Source organism: Arachis ipaensis, chromosome B09 (assembly GCF_000816755.2).
Source record: "Arachis ipaensis cultivar K30076 chromosome B09, Araip1.1, whole genome shotgun sequence".
Lineage (NCBI taxonomy): Eukaryota > Viridiplantae > Streptophyta > Magnoliopsida > Fabales > Fabaceae > Arachis > Arachis ipaensis.
This window is the reverse complement of record NC_029793.2, coordinates 102,930,667-102,936,195: the sequence shown is the minus strand read 5'-3', so window position 1 is coordinate 102,936,195 and position 5,529 is coordinate 102,930,667. Positions and strand designations below refer to the sequence as shown.

The window sequence follows — 5,529 nt, the reverse complement described above, 5'->3', positions numbered from 1 at the left end:
TGTATAAGCTGTTTTTAAACTTTCAGATTTCTGTATGGTCTGTATATAGCTAGCCGGCTTAAACTCCGTGAGCCGTGGCTAGATCTTTATATTATTATACTCTGATATTTTGTTATAGTGTATCTATATCTTGTGCTTTAAGTTGTAGCTTCGTGAGTACATTTTGCGCTTTTCAAATCTTATTTTTTTTAGCTATATCCTTCATCGGGCTTCTAGACTATATTAATTCTTTCTATATATTATATGTATGAGTTTAGAACTGTCGTAACCTTTGATTAACCTTTGCTTTACGACGCGAGGTAAGGTTTAGGGTAATTAGGGTGTTACAAAGTCTGTGGGAATGAACTCGCTAACCTTATAATTTGCAATATCCGCAAACCACAGGGCTCTGAATATGGCAAAGAGCTGCTCATAAGAAAAGCCTTCATTTAATGGGATGGGATTGACCATAACTTCTTCAGGCTCAATCCTAGAGAGCGACTTGATTCTCTATACCTCTCCTTTTGGCCTCCGTGAATACTTCCATGCCCATTCGCTTCTCTTCCAACATGGTCATTTAAATTTCTTCCTAAGAAAATCTTATCTCTCGAAGGTCTATCTTGCATCAAACTCTCTAGATCCTCCCAAAACCTTATCTTGTGTTACTCATCTGAACCCACTTGCGGTGCATAGGCGCTAATCACATGAAAAATACCTCCTTTTCACCACAAGTTTGATAGAGATGATCCGATCACCCACCCTCTTGACATCCATTATGTCTTTCTTCCACTGTTTATCCACGATAATACCTATTCCATTCCTATTCTTCACCTTTCTTATATACCAAAATTTGAACTTAGAGGTATCCAACTCCCTAACCTTTGTGTCGACCCATTTTGTTTCTTATAGGCACATGATATTAATCTTCCTCCTTGTCATGGTATGCGCCACTTCCATAAATTTTTCTGTTAGAGCGCATATATTCCATATCCCAAATCTCAATCTTTTGTCTCTTTGACCTTTATCTTTACTTTTTTCTTTGTGAACTAACTTATTTACCCTCATCCGTTTACGAAAATGCATAACTCTTACTCATTTAACACTACATCCATGTATCGATGCAGTAACTCTTGCTCATCTGACACTGCACACGAGTTATACAGCGCATTGCGTCCGGACAACAATTTAACTTTAGCACAATAATATTTTTTATTCATATGATGAACGTAATTTATTTCGTAAACTTCTCGTCCCGTTAGTGTGGGTCGATTTGTAGCTCAATCATCGAAAGGAGAGAAAAGGTAACTTGTGTCATAATGAATAATTTTTTGGGGCCTTATAGTGTACAGATGTGGGTGTACAAATTTTTATCTTTTTGTGGCTGAAAAGCGTGTCACTAAAAGTGTTGCTTAAAGAAAAAGTGTTACCCTTAATCGTTAACTTGGCTCTGATACCAATTTTTACTCTTCATATTTTACTTCGAATAAATTTATAATTTGTATAGAATTGAAAATGTTACTTTTATAATTCTGATTTTTATAGTTTTTCAATCTTGTTTTAGTTTATAATAGTCTTTTTTGCATGGATTATTGTTTATAAAATTTTTAATCTGTTTGTCTTTTTCTTGAATATATTTTCTCAAATCTTCAACAACTTCTTTTATTTCTACACTTTCTGTTGTTTCTAAATATCTTTTTAATTTTTCAACCTCATTCTCCATTTTTTCTTTCAACAGCTTTAATTCTTTTAAGTCATAATATGGTTTTCCAAGCATTTATAAAATTTTTTAAGTTTAACTCCAACTTGTTTATATTTATTCTTATTTCTATCCTTTTTATTATGAGGTCATCAATTTCGATCTGAAAATTATTTAATTCCCTTTTATACTCCTTTATTTTACTTTTTAAATTTTTCGCTTTTTTTCTTTTTATTTTATTTTCTGGTCTTTCAATCTTTGTATGCTTCATTATTTATTTTAGAATTTCTGCAAATTATATCATCGCTTCATCACTATTTTCTAGAGATTCTATTAATTTTTCTAACTCTTCAACTTCTCTTTTTAACTTCTCATAGATTGTTTTTAAAGCTTCAAATGCTCTTTGATTTATTTCAGAAAATTGCAAATAATTCAAACGATTTTCTCTTTCAAAGAGCTCTTGTTTCTTATCTTGAAAAGTTACATATATTTCTTCTTTATTTATTGTCATAATTTAGTATTTAGGGTTTCATTTAATTTTTCGATCTTTTTTGTTAATTCTTTTATTTCAGAGTTTTCTTCTTTAATCTTTAACTTAGATAAACTTAAAGGGCTATTAATTTTAGATTCTCTTATTTGAAAATTTGATGAAACCAATTTTTCTGATGGTTCTTTTAATAATAGAACTGAGTTTTCAATAGCTTTATATTTTGGTATTTCTGTTTTTACAATTTTCTGAAATAATTCATCGACATAAATTCTTTCTCTGTTTTTAAATATTATACTATGATGGCTATTTGTTAAAGCATAATTTATTGCATATGTAATTGAAAATGGTTCATCATCTTGTTCCATTAGATTCTTTCTATGAAATTTATAAGCGTACCTTTCTGGAGAAAAACTTCCTTTATTTAGTATATTTTACATAAGGGATTTTTATCTCCAGAGGGGAGATTGTAGATACTAACTCTAGAGGGGAGTTTAGAACTATTTTTCCCTTAAGGGAATTCTTCTTCAGACTATAGAATCGCCTCGGCTGCTTCCTCCTTGCTCTCCTAGCATATGAGTACTCTTAGCCTCCTGCTTTCTATTTTCTGATGCCTTCTACAATTGCCTAAGCAACCTATTTATAATGGTTGGGTCTGATGGACAATTCCCATCCTTACCCTTCTTATGACGTCATTGCTTACGTCATTGTTTATTATCTTGCACCAGCTACATTGTTGGTGCTCTATGACCTAAGCGCTTACGTCACTATGCAATAATGTTGAGAGATGCAAAATTACATAATATTTTTTATCTTGGGTGGATTTTTTGATAATTTCAGCAATTGTTTTATTTTCTGGAATTTTTTCTTCACCTGATTTGTCCACCACGCTTAGCTGGCTGAGCTCTGATGGTTTTGGTTGTTGTGTTGATTTCATTGCTTCGATGGCCTTCCTGAGGGATTGGATCTGTGTCCTTATTTGCAGACAATGCTTGCATTTTTCGAGTTCTTGTTCGTATTTCTGAATTTCTTGATCTAATGCGTTGTAGACGAACTCCATTCTCTTGTTAATGTATCTGCAATAACATTTTTGTCATGGATAGAATTAATCCAAGAAACTCTATTTCTTGTTTTGCTATTCTTGCTTTCTTTTTGCTAAGAACTAATCCTTTTTTTTCACATCTTTCTAAAACTATTAATAATTTTTGAAGATGATCTACTCTATCCTGTTTTGTAAAAATTAGTATATCATCAATGTACACTAAAACAAATTCATTTAACTCTTTTAGATTTTCTTCCATAAATCTTTGATAAATACCTGGAGCTTGTTTTAATCCGAATGGTAATACATTCCATTCATAGAGCAACACACTTGTTGATTCTTTTGTTGGGCAAGTAAAAGCAGTTAATTTCTTTGTTTCTTCGTCTAAACGAAGCTGCCAATATCCTGATTTTGCATCAAGAGATGAAAACTTTCTTCTTTTGGATTTTCTTTTTCCTTATTTCTTTGAAATTTTATGGATACTAGTATTTCTTCAAGCATATCTACTATAGAATTTAATTGTGGGTTAAAAGTATGATAAAGATGTGGGGAATCATTTCCATGATAACATTTCTTAGAAATTCTGTGTGAAAAATAAGTTTTTTCAGGTTTTTGAAGTCCTTCAATAAAGCTTATAGTAAAATAAAGATTTTGAGAAAAATCATTTTGTATTGATTTTAAGAATTCGGTGTCATTACAGTTAACATTAGTTAAAATCATTAATTTTTGATCTATTAATTTTGATAACTTAATTATTTCTTCTCTTAAATCTTCTAATTTACTTTTTTTCATTAGGTGACGCTTTTCTTTGTGAAGAGCTACGGTTTTAAGTGAAAAATGTGGCTTTAAAAAGTGTGGTTTAAGTAAGCAAATCTTTAAATCTGTACAGATTTAGATCTGTACCATATAATTTTCTATAATTTTTTACTTTGGAACATAAATATATAAGATTGTTCACTCTTGAATAAAGAATTATTTAATAAATCTCTATTCTTTTCGATGAGAAAATAGTCATTTCATTCATTCATTGGACAGGTTTTCAATAAGAACCTATATAATGAGAATTATTTAAATCTTTATTACTATTTTTTTTTCTTCCGCTATGTGCAAAAATACTCGCAAAGACAAACGCCAGATCTAAGGCAACGTGACGATTCTAGAACCTGAGAAACCTTTGCCGCCTTCGTACACTCGTTGTAGCAAATTCCAGATTCGCAGTTCTCGATGAGAACTTCATAACGACGGCAAATTGTGCCTTCACACCGTTCAATTCTCACTGCAAACACATTCAATAAATTAATTTAATTAAAGAATACAATTTTCATGTCAAATATTACATCTTTCTTTTAATAAACAATAAACCAAGGACATTAACAAGATATTTATTAATTAACATGCATGAGAATGAGATATGAAGATGGTATATTTGAACCTGAAAGCAAAAGGGAAAGTGCAAAAAGGTTTGCCATAGTTAACTTTGCCATTTATCAAACACTCTATCTGTAACGCTTAGTCTACTAATTTTAATATATATAGTATCTTTGGTGTACTGTGTACATAAATCCGATAGATGCAGCGTGTATATATACTAATCCTACCATGAAATAATATATTTTTATATGATGAAATATATCTATAGATCCATGAAAAGATAATAACAAGTGTTATTTTTTGTTGATGGCTGGTTAAATTTCGTGCAAATATATATAAACTAAAATATCACTTTCATAAGTCATACAATTTTATAGTAAAAATACAGTATTATTCTAATTTATTTGAGAATCTTTTTTTTATTCATGAAAAATTCTTTTAACCACGTCAAATTAAAAAAAATTTTAAAATTAGTTGATATTTCACTGGCCATACAATATTGTGAGGTAGTAACTTTTATATATGGCCACCACTCAAATAAAGATCCAAAAACAACCTTTTTTAAAGACGCCTTTATGGTAAGACCTAAACCATACATTCTAAAACCACACTTTTTACTACAAAACACTTAAAACCATAGCTTTTTATAAGAAAAGCATTACCTAATAGAAAAAAATAAATTAGAAGATTTAAGAGAAGAAATAATTAAATTATCAAAATTAATAGATCAAAAACTAATAATTTTAACTAATGTTAATTGTAATGACATCGAATTCTTAAAATCAATACAAAATGATTTTTTTCAAAATCTTTATTTTACTATAAGTTTTATTGAAAGACTTCAAAAACCTGAAAAAACTTATATTTCACACGAAATTTCTAAAAAATGTTACCATGGAAATGATTCTCCACATCTTTATCATACTTTTAACCCACAATTAAATTCTATAGTAG

General features: G+C 29.9%; 1 long non-coding RNA gene across 1 annotated transcript; it reads right to left on the bottom strand.

Moving 5' to 3' along the window:
* On the bottom strand, window positions 4,177-4,780 carry LOC110266602. Its single transcript, XR_002354035.1, has 2 exons — window positions 4,637-4,780; window positions 4,177-4,480 (listed from the first exon to the last, which is right to left on the bottom strand). It is a non-coding gene; the product is annotated as an uncharacterized LOC110266602 (long non-coding RNA).